The following is a 16,171-nucleotide window of genomic DNA, read 5'->3' as shown; positions in this document are numbered from 1 at the left end:
ATTGCTGTGAGATTTGTCTACCAAGAATATTTGGATTACAGAGACTAAAATCGTCATATTAACTATTATACAGCAAACCATTTATATATATTTTGAAAATTATAATTATTAATTTAGTTAAGAGATGGTGCGTAAAGTCTACCTCTAGTAGCAAATTACTTTGTTTTAATTATTTAAAATTAGCAGAATTGTAGCCCAATCATTTAGGCAATCATTGGATGTTTTTATATACAGTAAGATCACACTTAATGTGGGGGATGCGTTCCTAGATGATAAAGCGCTAAATGAAACAGCATTAAACGAGGTAATTTTAATGTAGAGTAAACAGGGATAGGGGAACACGTGACCAAAAATAAAAAAATTTTACTTTAATTTTAAGTTATTTTTATATTAATTTATTAAATTATTTGTTAAAGAATTAGCTAATTTATAGACTTATAATCTTTACCCTTTTTTATTTTCACCTATTTTTGGGTTATCTATAGCACTTATTTTGTGGATATTATATCCTTCTTTGTTCCATTTTATAGATTTAAAATGGGGGGGTTCTTTTCTTTCTATGTTGTTCGAGAGTAAGAGTTTATTCAATTTTAGTTGCTGGTTGAGCCTCAAATTCTAAGTATGCTATTTTAGGGGCATATCGAGGGGTTGCTCAAACTATCTCTTATGAAGTAAGCTTTGCATTCATTTTATTTTCTGTTCTTCTCCTTGTTTCTTCGTTCAGTCTAAAAGAAATTAATAATTATCAACTATTTAGTTCTATTGGAATATTTATACTTCCGCTCTTAGCTGTTTGATTTTCTTCTTGTTTAGCAGAAACTAACCAGACTCCTTTTGATTTTACAGAACGGGAATCCGAGTTACTTTCTGGGTTTAATGTTGAATATATAAGAGCAAGTTTTGCTTTGATTTTTATGGCTGAATATGCAAATATTATTTTGATAAGAATGGTAACATCTATTTTATTTTTTGGACCAGTTTTTATTACTTTTAAGGTATTATCATTCTCTTTTCTTTTTATATGGGTTTGGGGGAGATATCCCTGCTTTCAATATGATAAATTAATAAGCTTAGCTTGAAAAATATATCTTCCTTTGGCTTTAAATTATACGTTAATTATTCTAGCTATGAAGATGTTTCTCATTTCTTATTAAGTATCATTTTAAGAAAAGTTATTAAGAGAACTCCTATTCTTTGCTTTCAAAGCAAAAGCTTGCATTAGGTAAATAACTATTTAAATCAAAATATAATAAAAAATGAAAAATAAAGAATAGAAAGAACTTGACCAATTAAAATGTAGGGAAACTCAACAGGACAAGCTCCAATTCAAGTTAAAAGAAGAAAAAACACACAAAAAATCAGAAGAGAATTCGTCCATATAAGCTAAAAGAGAGAGAGCTTACAGACTTTCCTATAAGTCTTAAAGACAGTAAAATTAACACAGATAAAACTAAAGCTAAGACACCTCCTAACTTATTTGGGATAGAACGTAAAATAGCATAAGCAAATAAAAAATATCATTCTGGCTGAATGTGGACAGGAGTTATATATAATAATATATGTTAAATAACACATAAACATATGCACAGAGAAATGTAGTTCATTTTTTGTGATGAAAGTCCTGACTTTTCTGAAATTTCTGTTTTTTTGCAATAAAGTCGTGAAGTTTCATTTGTCGCTTTTTTTTTCCTCCTTAAGCAAATACTGGTAGCAGAAGATCACATCCAAAATTCCTCGTTTTGCTTTTTCACTCCTTTCAAAATCTGAATTGTTTGCTACAATTTGATCAACAATTTCGGTTATCATTACCAAACTTTTACTAAGGAAATCTGTAGAGAAATTCATTGGGTTCTTTGTTTTCCGAATATCTATTTTCCAGTTCTATACAAATTCCTTGTTCTGCCAGTTCTTGGAGGTCATCATTGGCAAGGCTCTTGCCAGAAACCTTCAGTAACTCCTCAATATCCTGATTGTCTATATCTCCTAGTCCTGCTGTATTGATTAGATTGAAAATTTGGTACAACGATACAATGATAGGCTCTTCTCGTTGAGAATTCTTGGATACCTTCAGCCATAACTTCCACACTCCGTTTGTGGTTATTCTTGCCAAGCAAAGTCTATATTGCTTATGGCATCCATGATATATATTTTTTCAAAATTGCACTAAACAAACATAGATTTAAAGAAAGTACACCTTTTTCTGATTGGTTTGTGTTTGTAAATAATTGTATTATATATGAATCAATGAAATGCTGCAATAATTTAAATCAGTGTGTAAATTTTGAGCTTTTTTTTAGGCTTTGAGTAGACTGTGTTATATCAAATTAGTGTTAAGCGGGGTCTTACTGTACTTATCAGGCTTTGCAATGTTTGTTATACTTGAAAATGTTTTTCAGGAATTCTTAAAAAGTTAAATAGGATTTTAAAATATTTCTTGTTTTGAGATAAATTTTGTTTTTATTGTTAGAAATAATACAGAAACAGATTAATACAGAATTTTTATACAGTTGCTATATATTTCTATTTCTATTCTTTTATAATATATAAAAACATTTTATTGAATAAACCACTACACTTTTCAATTAAAATACAAGTAAATCAAAGAATTAACTTCCACTCTATTGTCATTTGCTTTATGCACTTAAATTCCTAAAATATGAACACAAAATTTTTTTTGTGTTTTGTATATTTCATTTTAAAGAATTTTGTAAAAGAAATAATGTGTGTGTACGTACATATATATACCATGCTTTATAAATCATGAGCAAATCTTAAAAATTATTTGGTTTTGGCTTAATATAAAAATTATGATTTTTATATTAAGCCAAATATAATATAAAATATAATATAAAAATTATGATTTTTATATTAATAAAATACTGAATAAAATAATTATGCAGCATTTCTGGTTAAACAATTAAAGCTGAAAATATAAGGTTTAATATACAGAGTAATTCAGCTAAGTGTGTACAAACTTCTAGGAGGAGTAGGTTGCACAAAGACAAATTGGAATCATATAGCAATGCTGGGTCAAAAACACCATCTTCAAGTGATAAATGACATTATCAGATATTTCTGGGGGAATGTCTTGTCAGAGCTATTGCACAAACAGATTCCACAATCACTACACCATGCAATATGGTTCCAGCATGATGAGGACCTAGTAGCATGCATCTCTGTAACTGCTTCAGAAATCTAAGACATGCCAGGAATTTTCCAAAATGTATGTGGTTTTGTGCACCAATGTTGTCAAGCATGTGTTACAGTTCATGGTTGCAACTTTAAACATCTTATGTAACCTCAATGCATTTTGCAAATGTCTTGTGAGTAATAAAAAGCATTTCATTTCGCATCCTCTCTGTACATTAGCACATGAAGATGGTATTACCAACCTGGCATTGTTATATGATTCCGATTTGTCTTTGTGCAATTTATCCCTCCCAGATGTTTGTATTTGCTTAGCTGAATTACCTTGTACATTTTTCATACATAATTTTATAATTTTTTTATCTTATAATTTTTCTTTTTTCATTAAAATGGATATAAATAAAAGTTTATACATTAAATTTGCATTTTTGGTATTTGATTAATTATTAGTGTGAACCAGGGCTGTGGAGTCGGAATCGGGAGGAATTTCTTGCCAGAGGAGTAAGAGTTGGGAAAAATGTGTCAACTCTGACTCCGACTCAGGCATTTTAAATTTAATTTAGTTTTTTTTATTTAAATGAAAAAAAATGGATTTTATATTTATTAGTTTTTTAAAATGTTTTTGTATTTTGTTATAATTCTGAAGAGTTGAATCATTCCTTTATTATCCCTGCTCTAAATACGTACTCTATTTTTCTGAATGAGCCAGACTAATTGATCAGAGTATGTATTTTCCTTTTCTGAACAAGTGCTGAAGTAGCTAATCACATACTTTTTAGTTGAACAACTTTTCTGAAAGGGTGAAATTAAAGTGCAAATAGTGTAGAATAAAGATATGTAGATGTAGATTTATTGCCCCCTTTCTCCTCTTATTAAATATTTGTTAAAAATTAATTTTTTTATACAAATAAATATGAATGCAAGTTAAATATTAAAAATACTAATTATAAAAGTATTTGAGTAAATGCTCTGGGCTCCTTTCAGAGTTCAGAGTAGGGGTGTAAGGAACCAAGTCTGAGCATTATTTTTATTTACTTTTATTTTTGCTTTTTATTCTATTTTTGTTTGGGACTTATGTTTTGTTAGGATGAAGGTTTCCTCACCACACACCTTAGAAACTTAAAAATAGAAGAGAAACCAACTCGCCGACGAGAGAAAAGTGCCGTAGATAAAACTCATGCACACTTGCGCTCCTGAGTGGAAAAAAGTAAGTCTGCACTGAGAAAAAGGGTGAAGACCCCACAAGCACAATTTAGGAACTTGCTAAACCTTAAAGAATAAAACATCCTGAAAATTGTCAAAAAGAATAATGTAAAAGGTTACAGAGTATTGTTGGAAAATAGGCTGCCAGGCAAACAGGAAAAGTTATTGTTAGCAATAAGTATGTAAATGAGGGGAGTGATCTCACTCAGAATTGTGATGTCACCTCACAGTATAAAGACCGAACCTCAAGTGAAGATGATAGAGGTGAGCTTCTGTTAGCAACAAGTGTGGTGAGCTTCGTATCAGCAAATGAGAGAGAGGTGTCTGATAGGATAAAGTAGTTCCAAGGCGATTTTGAAGTTATTCGATTTGTGGATCAAAGATTAGAGAAAGTCTTGAGAGTGAGGAAAAAGGTTTCTAGTATATCGAGGTGACGATTAGGACCTTTAATTCATAAGAATTATTGTACATAAGTTAAGTCTTTGAATTTTTTGTCAAGTTCCAAAGGGGAATAGATTTAAGTTAGAAAATAGATTGATTTGAGTTTTGTCGGGTTGATTCTTATTGATTTACATTGAATAAATTGTTATTTGATTTTTATTAAATTTTGTATATAGTTATTACTAGAATTTTTATTAAATATTGGATTGTTTTTGACTAACTTTGTCATTATTTAATTCGGTGCACGCTTAAAGTCCAGGCCTGGCACATTAACGCGAATCCGCATAAAGTACCCGTTAGGTAACAGCTGTTTCCGGCACACAGTTGTGTCGATAATCGTTGTAGAGGGCAGAAAAATAATATAGTACTTTACAGGGTACCCCCTATGAGTGCCTCTGCCCCCGATAAATGACTTGGTATTTAATTTTGCCAGAGCCAGAGTAGTTGGAGTCAGCATACTAAAATTATCAGGAGTCGGAGTCAAGTGTTTTTTTACCAACTCCACAGTCCTGGTGTGAATTAATCAATAATCATGAAAAATAAGTTCATTTTAAAAAATTTTGAAATGCATTTAAAAAAATAAACCGAAAATTTATAAGTAAAATTAAATGTTATTAAGCTATCAAAAATACTTACTTTCATAATTCCCAATAAATTGGAAATTATGTTGGCTTTCATTATATAGCATTAGAATATATATGAACATGTGAAAGTTATTGAATAAATACAATCTTAATATTATACATATTTTTGTATAATAAATTGTATATTATGATTTATCAATTTGGGCCATGGTTGCTCCCTCTCTTTTAAATAAAATCACAAAAGAACTTGACAAAATTTATTTAACTATAAATTTACTCTGCAATCTCCCCATACTTATCATTCAAACATCGCCAGATCCAGACTTGGTCTTCCAAGTTTTAAAGAGTGTGTCAAACACTTTGACCGTTTGCACTTCCATAAATATTTTAACAGAAACATATGAATATACTAAACATCCCGAAGCTCAATACATAGATACTCAACCAAATGATCACCTCAATCAGGATATAAATCTGCTATTTCTTAATATTACTTAGTTTCTAATCGTTAATAATAGTAGATTTAATGTTTAAGGCAATCATTTGGTCGGAAATACAGTTGGATTGGCTATGTTTAAAAACTCCTCAATGGAACTTACATAACACATCATATGTTTTTACTCCCTTTTATAGACTAAGCATTTCTCAAAGATAATACTTTTATCACATCTTTCATATGATAGAATTTGAAAATTTATTACATGAAGTTTTTAGTCATTTTAAAGATGTTTATAAACAAATACTTTAGAATTCTTAGTGTTTAATATTTTTGTCCTATTGTTTTTTTTTATTTTTATTATTATTATATATTAAAATTTATGTATCTGGGTCATACTGTTAGTTGGAGGTGGAAATCTTTTGTCATATACAGTACATGACAATTCCATTTGTAAAGAACATAAATAAATAAAATATTTAATCAAGAAATTTGTATAGTTTTTATGANCAGTTGTTTTTTTTTTTTTTTTTTTTTAAGAAAAAGAAAGTTTATCTTCATCAAATGATGAACTTCCATGTTTAAGTTGGTCTTGTGGAGATAGAATAAAGTGGAAAAGAAATAATATCTTGGAAATTGGAACTATTCGATGGCTAGGGTACATTTCAGCAATTTCCAAAAATTTAGTTGCAGGAATTGAATTTGTAAGTTTTAAATTATATGTTAACATGATCTGTTTTATTCCTTATATCTAGTATATTAATTATGGAATGAGTAACTGTTACACTGAAGAAGTTAGTGAGAGATACTTGAAAATGTTCAGAAATATCCAACAATCGCCTAAATGATCAGGATACAATTATAAAAATTATAATTAATATGACGATTTTAGTCTCTGTAATCCAAATATTCTTGGTAGACAAATCTCACAGCAATCTTATTGGCAAATTAAATTTATTTTGTAAAGACTACATCAAATGCATTTCGGGCTGGTCTAATATTTTCCAGTCCCTCTTCAGTGCTAAAATAATAACAAAGAACGTAAAATGTTTAACTAAAACACGACATAGATGTATATCTACACCAAAATTATAAATTTTGGAGAAAAACTTACAATAACCGCTGGTGGTAATTACAATGATATTTCCATGGGTAGGGGTGGTAAACTTTGCACACATTTGTAGGAATCCTAAAATTACAATTATCTTTTTTTGTACAAAACAATATAAGGCTAATACAAGTAATATCTTAAACAATACTTATACTTACAAGTTTAAGAAACTTTTCCACACACGTGTATAATAAACATACTAAAACCAACCAATTATTAAAAAATTCTTTGACAAACAATTGTATAGATAATTCCAAAGCACTACAAATTTTTAACATCATTAGCATCAGTATACAATCAACACTTCACAACAGTAATCAAGTGATGACGTCTTAATACATAACCATTTATTTTATTCTAGCGCCATCCAGGCGTGTACTAGAAACTAGAGTTAAAGAACACGAAGCAGCCATTCGGCTTAAGTATAATAATTCTCCGTGGTTTAACCACATCAATAGTAATAATTGTAATATTAATAGAAACAATGTAAAAATTTTACATATTGAAAAAGATATTTATAAAAGAAAATTCAAAGAACATATAGAAATTAGAAAACAAAATAATAATAATTTAATAAATCAGTCGAAAGGGATGGAAATAAATTATAGCTGGTATAATCTGATAGATGGCGCTAGAATAAAATAAATGGTTATGTATTAAGACGTCATCACTTGATTACTGTTGTGAAGTGTTGATTGTATACTGATGCTAATGAGGTTAAAAATTTGTAGTGCTTTGGAATTATCTATACAATTGTTTGTCAAAGAATTTTTTAATAATTGGTTGGTTTTAGTATGTTTATTATACACGTGTGTGGAAAAGTTTTTTAAACTTGTAAGTATAAGTATTGTTTAAGATATTATTTGTATTAGCCTTATATTGTTTTATACAAAAAAAGATAATTGTAATTTTAGGATTCTTACAAATGTGTACAAAGTTTACCACCCCTACCCATGGAAATATCATTGTAATTACCACCAGCGGTTATTGTAAGTTTTTCTCCAAAATTTATAATTTTGGTGTAGATATACATCTATGTCGTGTTTTAGTTAAACATTTTACGTTCTTTGTTATTATTTTAGCACTGAAGAGGGACTGGAAAATATTAGACCAGCCCGAAATGCATTTGATGTAGTCTTTACAAAATAAATTTAATTTGCCAATAAGATTGCTGTGAGATTTGTCTACCAAGAATATTTGGATTACAGAGACTAAAATCGTCATATTAACTATTATACAGCAAACCATTTATATATATTTTGAAAATTATAATTATTAATTTAGTTAAGAGATGGTGCGTAAAGTCTACCTCTAGTAGCAAATTACTTTGTTTTAATTATTTAAAATTAGCAGAATTGTAGCCCAATCATTTAGGCAATCATTGGATGTTTTTATATACAGTAAGATCACACTTAATGTGGGGGATGCGTTCCTAGATGATAAAGCGCTAAATGAAACAGCATTAAACGAGGTAATTTTAATGTAGAGTAAACAGGGATAGGGGAACACGTGACCAAAAATAAAAAAATTTTACTTTAATTTTAAGTTATTTTTATATTAATTTATTAAATTATTTGTTAAAGAATTAGCTAATTTATAGACTTATAATCTTTACCCTTTTTTATTTTCACCTATTTTTGGGTTATCTATAGCACTTATTTTGTGGATATTATATCCTTCTTTGTTCCATTTTATAGATTTAAAATGGGGGGGTTCTTTTCTTTCTATGTTGTTCGAGAGTAAGAGTTTATTCAATTTTAGTTGCTGGTTGAGCCTCAAATTCTAAGTATGCTATTTTAGGGGCATATCGAGGGGTTGCTCAAACTATCTCTTATGAAGTAAGCTTTGCATTCATTTTATTTTCTGTTCTTCTCCTTGTTTCTTCGTTCAGTCTAAAAGAAATTAATAATTATCAACTATTTAGTTCTATTGGAATATTTATACTTCCGCTCTTAGCTGTTTGATTTTCTTCTTGTTTAGCAGAAACTAACCAGACTCCTTTTGATTTTACAGAACGGGAATCCGAGTTACTTTCTGGGTTTAATGTTGAATATATAAGAGCAAGTTTTGCTTTGATTTTTATGGCTGAATATGCAAATATTATTTTGATAAGAATGGTAACATCTATTTTATTTTTTGGACCAGTTTTTATTACTTTTAAGGTATTATCATTCTCTTTTCTTTTTATATGGGTTTGGGGGAGATATCCCTGCTTTCAATATGATAAATTAATAAGCTTAGCTTGAAAAATATATCTTCCTTTGGCTTTAAATTATACGTTAATTATTCTAGCTATGAAGATGTTTCTCATTTCTTATTAAGTATCATTTTAAGAAAAGTTATTAAGAGAACTCCTATTCTTTGCTTTCAAAGCAAAAGCTTGCATTAGGTAAATAACTATTTAAATCAAAATATAATAAAAAATGAAAAATAAAGAATAGAAAGAACTTGACCAATTAAAATGTAGGGAAACTCAACAGGACAAGCTCCAATTCAAGTTAAAAGAAGAAAAAACACACAAAAAATCAGAAGAGAATTCGTCCATATAAGCTAAAAGAGAGAGAGCTTACAGACTTTCCTATAAGTCTTAAAGACAGTAAAATTAACACAGATAAAACTAAAGCTAAGACACCTCCTAACTTATTTGGGATAGAACGTAAAATAGCATAAGCAAATAAAAAATATCATTCTGGCTGAATGTGGACAGGAGTTATATATAATAATATATGTTAAATAACACATAAACATATGCACAGAGAAATGTAGTTCATTTTTTGTGATGAAAGTCCTGACTTTTCTGAAATTTCTGTTTTTTTGCAATAAAGTCGTGAAGTTTCATTTGTCGCTTTTTTTTTCCTCCTTAAGCAAATACTGGTAGCAGAAGATCACATCCAAAATTCCTCGTTTTGCTTTTTCACTCCTTTCAAAATCTGAATTGTTTGCTACAATTTGATCAACAATTTCGGTTATCATTACCAAACTTTTACTAAGGAAATCTGTAGAGAAATTCATTGGGTTCTTTGTTTTCCGAATATCTATTTTCCAGTTCTATACAAATTCCTTGTTCTGCCAGTTCTTGGAGGTCATCATTGGCAAGGCTCTTGCCAGAAACCTTCAGTAACTCCTCAATATCCTGATTGTCTATATCTCCTAGTCCTGCTGTATTGATTAGATTGAAAATTTGGTACAACGATACAATGATAGGCTCTTCTCGTTGAGAATTCTTGGATACCTTCAGCCATAACTTCCACACTCCGTTTGTGGTTATTCTTGCCAAGCAAAGTCTATATTGCTTATGGCATCCATGATATATATTTTTTCAAAATTGCACTAAACAAACATAGATTTAAAGAAAGTACACCTTTTTCTGATTGGTTTGTGTTTGTAAATAATTGTATTATATATGAATCAATGAAATGCTGCAATAATTTAAATCAGTGTGTAAATTTTGAGCTTTTTTTTAGGCTTTGAGTAGACTGTGTTATATCAAATTAGTGTTAAGCGGGGTCTTACTGTACTTATCAGGCTTTGCAATGTTTGTTATACTTGAAAATGTTTTTCAGGAATTCTTAAAAAGTTAAATAGGATTTTAAAATATTTCTTGTTTTGAGATAAATTTTGTTTTTATTGTTAGAAATAATACAGAAACAGATTAATACAGAATTTTTATACAGTTGCTATATATTTCTATTTCTATTCTTTTATAATATATAAAAACATTTTATTGAATAAACCACTACACTTTTCAATTAAAATACAAGTAAATCAAAGAATTAACTTCCACTCTATTGTCATTTGCTTTATGCACTTAAATTCCTAAAATATGAACACAAAATTTTTTTTGTGTTTTGTATATTTCATTTTAAAGAATTTTGTAAAAGAAATAATGTGTGTGTACGTACATATATATACCATGCTTTATAAATCATGAGCAAATCTTAAAAATTATTTGGTTTTGGCTTAATATAAAAATTATGATTTTTATATTAAGCCAAATATAATATAAAATATAATATAAAAATTATGATTTTTATATTAATAAAATACTGAATAAAATAATTATGCAGCATTTCTGGTTAAACAATTAAAGCTGAAAATATAAGGTTTAATATACAGAGTAATTCAGCTAAGTGTGTACAAACTTCTAGGAGGAGTAGGTTGCACAAAGACAAATTGGAATCATATAGCAATGCTGGGTCAAAAACACCATCTTCAAGTGATAAATGACATTATCAGATATTTCTGGGGGAATGTCTTGTCAGAGCTATTGCACAAACAGATTCCACAATCACTACACCATGCAATATGGTTCCAGCATGATGAGGACCTAGTAGCATGCATCTCTGTAACTGCTTCAGAAATCTAAGACATGCCAGGAATTTTCCAAAATGTATGTGGTTTTGTGCACCAATGTTGTCAAGCATGTGTTACAGTTCATGGTTGCAACTTTAAACATCTTATGTAACCTCAATGCATTTTGCAAATGTCTTGTGAGTAATAAAAAGCATTTCATTTCGCATCCTCTCTGTACATTAGCACATGAAGATGGTATTACCAACCTGGCATTGTTATATGATTCCGATTTGTCTTTGTGCAATTTATCCCTCCCAGATGTTTGTATTTGCTTAGCTGAATTACCTTGTACATTTTTCATACATAATTTTATAATTTTTTTATCTTATAATTTTTCTTTTTTCATTAAAATGGATATAAATAAAAGTTTATACATTAAATTTGCATTTTTGGTATTTGATTAATTATTAGTGTGAACCAGGGCTGTGGAGTCGGAATCGGGAGGAATTTCTTGCCAGAGGAGTAAGAGTTGGGAAAAATGTGTCAACTCTGACTCCGACTCAGGCATTTTAAATTTAATTTAGTTTTTTTTATTTAAATGAAAAAAAATGGATTTTATATTTATTAGTTTTTTAAAATGTTTTTGTATTTTGTTATAATTCTGAAGAGTTGAATCATTCCTTTATTATCCCTGCTCTAAATACGTACTCTATTTTTCTGAATGAGCCAGACTAATTGATCAGAGTATGTATTTTCCTTTTCTGAACAAGTGCTGAAGTAGCTAATCACATACTTTTTAGTTGAACAACTTTTCTGAAAGGGTGAAATTAAAGTGCAAATAGTGTAGAATAAAGATATGTAGATGTAGATTTATTGCCCCCTTTCTCCTCTTATTAAATATTTGTTAAAAATTAATTTTTTTATACAAATAAATATGAATGCAAGTTAAATATTAAAAATACTAATTATAAAAGTATTTGAGTAAATGCTCTGGGCTCCTTTCAGAGTTCAGAGTAGGGGTGTAAGGAACCAAGTCTGAGCATTATTTTTATTTACTTTTATTTTTGCTTTTTATTCTATTTTTGTTTGGGACTTATGTTTTGTTAGGATGAAGGTTTCCTCACCACACACCTTAGAAACTTAAAAATAGAAGAGAAACCAACTCGCCGACGAGAGAAAAGTGCCGTAGATAAAACTCATGCACACTTGCGCTCCTGAGTGGAAAAAAGTAAGTCTGCACTGAGAAAAAGGGTGAAGACCCCACAAGCACAATTTAGGAACTTGCTAAACCTTAAAGAATAAAACATCCTGAAAATTGTCAAAAAGAATAATGTAAAAGGTTACAGAGTATTGTTGGAAAATAGGCTGCCAGGCAAACAGGAAAAGTTATTGTTAGCAATAAGTATGTAAATGAGGGGAGTGATCTCACTCAGAATTGTGATGTCACCTCACAGTATAAAGACCGAACCTCAAGTGAAGATGATAGAGGTGAGCTTCTGTTAGCAACAAGTGTGGTGAGCTTCGTATCAGCAAATGAGAGAGAGGTGTCTGATAGGATAAAGTAGTTCCAAGGCGATTTTGAAGTTATTCGATTTGTGGATCAAAGATTAGAGAAAGTCTTGAGAGTGAGGAAAAAGGTTTCTAGTATATCGAGGTGACGATTAGGACCTTTAATTCATAAGAATTATTGTACATAAGTTAAGTCTTTGAATTTTTTGTCAAGTTCCAAAGGGGAATAGATTTAAGTTAGAAAATAGATTGATTTGAGTTTTGTCGGGTTGATTCTTATTGATTTACATTGAATAAATTGTTATTTGATTTTTATTAAATTTTGTATATAGTTATTACTAGAATTTTTATTAAATATTGGATTGTTTTTGACTAACTTTGTCATTATTTAATTCGGTGCACGCTTAAAGTCCAGGCCTGGCACATTAACGCGAATCCGCATAAAGTACCCGTTAGGTAACAGCTGTTTCCGGCACACAGTTGTGTCGATAATCGTTGTAGAGGGCAGAAAAATAATATAGTACTTTACAGGGTACCCCCTATGAGTGCCTCTGCCCCCGATAAATGACTTGGTATTTAATTTTGCCAGAGCCAGAGTAGTTGGAGTCAGCATACTAAAATTATCAGGAGTCGGAGTCAAGTGTTTTTTTACCAACTCCACAGTCCTGGTGTGAATTAATCAATAATCATGAAAAATAAGTTCATTTTAAAAAATTTTGAAATGCATTTAAAAAAATAAACCGAAAATTTATAAGTAAAATTAAATGTTATTAAGCTATCAAAAATACTTACTTTCATAATTCCCAATAAATTGGAAATTATGTTGGCTTTCATTATATAGCATTAGAATATATATGAACATGTGAAAGTTATTGAATAAATACAATCTTAATATTATACATATTTTTGTATAATAAATTGTATATTATGATTTATCAATTTGGGCCATGGTTGCTCCCTCTCTTTTAAATAAAATCACAAAAGAACTTGACAAAATTTATTTAACTATAAATTTACTCTGCAATCTCCCCATACTTATCATTCAAACATCGCCAGATCCAGACTTGGTCTTCCAAGTTTTAAAGAGTGTGTCAAACACTTTGACCGTTTGCACTTCCATAAATATTTTAACAGAAACATATGAATATACTAAACATCCCGAAGCTCAATACATAGATACTCAACCAAATGATCACCTCAATCAGGATATAAATCTGCTATTTCTTAATATTACTTAGTTTCTAATCGTTAATAATAGTAGATTTAATGTTTAAGGCAATCATTTGGTCGGAAATACAGTTGGATTGGCTATGTTTAAAAACTCCTCAATGGAACTTACATAACACATCATATGTTTTTACTCCCTTTTATAGACTAAGCATTTCTCAAAGATAATACTTTTATCACATCTTTCATATGATAGAATTTGAAAATTTATTACATGAAGTTTTTAGTCATTTTAAAGATGTTTATAAACAAATACTTTAGAATTCTTAGTGTTTAATATTTTTGTCCTATTGTTTTTTTTTATTTTTATTATTATTATATATTAAAATTTATGTATCTGGGTCATACTGTTAGTTGGAGGTGGAAATCTTTTGTCATATACAGTACATGACAATTCCATTTGTAAAGAACATAAATAAATAAAATATTTAATCAAGAAATTTGTATAGTTTTTATGACTATTTTAACTGATAAATGATTAAATTTAGAAAAAGTAATTTCAAATACACTTTTAGATAAAATAATAATTTTATTAATTTTAGGATAACCCCATTGGCTATGGAGATGGTAAAATTGGTTTTAAAAGATATTTTTATGGAAAAAATAACCATGTATGCTTTATACCTGTCAATCTATTGAATAAAGTTGATGATAAATTCAGTTCAGGTATTTTAAAATTTTCTAAATTAAACTTTTTTATATTTTTGTATATTATTCATATCAATAAATATTTTTTTAAATAAGTTTTTACATATGAGATTTAATGACTAACAAATTTTAAATACAAAAAATATAAATGATATAATAAGAATAGTCTCACTCATTACTGATTTGAATGTGCAAAATATAAAATTGATCTATTTGAATCTTTTTCATCTTTTACATATGATGATAAAATAATTTTGACATTTCTCAAATTTCTTTTTTTAAATGTTTTAAATGTATTTTAATTTTAAAGGTTTAAAGATGTTAAAATTAGCATTAAAGATATTTGAATTATTCTGTGATTTTACTTTTTCTTTACTGATATCTTCAGCTTAAGATCTGGATAAATTTATTAGAATTTTGTTAATGAATTCTTTGAGATACTCCTTCTACATTTTTAACCAAATCATTCAAAAATTTTTAAATGACTAAAATTTTTTTATAAGGTTTCTGCTATTTTTTATAGTATATTAAATGCTGTTTATTAATATAACACAAATTAAAAATTAATCATTTTGTAGATTAACTTTAAATTTTATTTTGAAATTTTTAATAATTAATTTAAAAATTAATAAAAAATTTAGGGAATTTGAAGAATAACAATGATTATTAAGTCATTACAATATTATATTAATTATTGTAATGTGTAATGGTAATCAAATTCAGTGTTCTCCCTAAGGTATGTATATTGTACTATACTTACTAAGGATGCACCAATAAGCAAAATGACCGATTACCGATTACCGATTAATCGGCCATGCATTATCAGCCGATACCGATTAATCGGCCGATTAGTGTTAATAATTTATTGCATTAATAGTGTGAGATCCTGGAGTTAATTATACAGTTAATTATAATGTGGAAAAACCCATTTTTCTCCACCTGGTATTTCCATCTCCCTGAGGTCAGGTAAACAAGAGACGATCGAATATCCTCGCAAAATAAACAATCTCTTCCTTTGTTTCTAAAATAAATCTCAACACTTAATTGTTGACGCATGTTTAAAAAGCTGAAGTGTTTTTGTGTTTAACAGAAACAAAATATATTTCTTTAACCGCTGATATTTGGACAGCAACTACAAACAATTCTCCTTTTTTAAGTGTAACAGCTCACTGGTTGAAGGATGATTTTCAGCAGGAAAGAGCTGTTTTGCAAATTGTTTCCTTTGAAGGTTCCCACACAGCTACACGAATCAGTGAACAGTTAAAAATTGTTCTTGAACAGTATAAGTTGACAAGTGATAAGATATTCTTAGTACTAAGAGATTCTGCAGCAAATCTGGTAGCTGGAATTAGGAATTGCAACTTAGAAGCATTATCATACGCTGCAGCTGACACTAAACGAATGCATATTTTCTAAACAAGATGTGAAAACTATAATCACAGTTAATAGAAATATTGTCACACATTTTAATCATTCTGCTGTAGCTGTAATCAAATTAGAAGATTTGCAAGAAAAGTTAGGTTTGCAGAAACACAAATTAATTCAAGATGTTCCTACTCGCTGGAATTCTAC

General features: G+C 28.9%; 1 protein-coding gene and 1 pseudogene across 1 annotated transcript in view; both read left to right on the top strand.

Moving 5' to 3' along the window:
- Positions 1-218: 218 nt before the first annotated feature.
- On the top strand, positions 219-2,264 carry LOC111624682 (annotated as a pseudogene).
- Positions 2,265-6,357: 4,093 nt separating this feature from the next.
- LOC111624680 overlaps positions 6,358-16,171 on the top strand; it is a 41,749-nt gene continuing 31,935 nt past the window's right edge. The window contains exons 1-2 of the mRNA XM_023367590.1: positions 6,358-6,515; positions 14,494-14,617. The gene's annotated coding sequence lies outside the window, so the exon portion shown is untranslated. The remainder of the gene's footprint in view (positions 6,516-14,493; positions 14,618-16,171) is intronic.

This window comes from Centruroides sculpturatus, unplaced genomic scaffold (assembly GCF_000671375.1).
Source record: "Centruroides sculpturatus isolate CEXI.00-Female unplaced genomic scaffold, Cexi_2.0 scaffold358, whole genome shotgun sequence".
Lineage (NCBI taxonomy): Eukaryota > Metazoa > Arthropoda > Arachnida > Scorpiones > Buthidae > Centruroides > Centruroides sculpturatus.
Note: the sequence above shows the minus strand (reverse complement) of the source record. Positions and strands in the feature narration are given on the sequence as shown.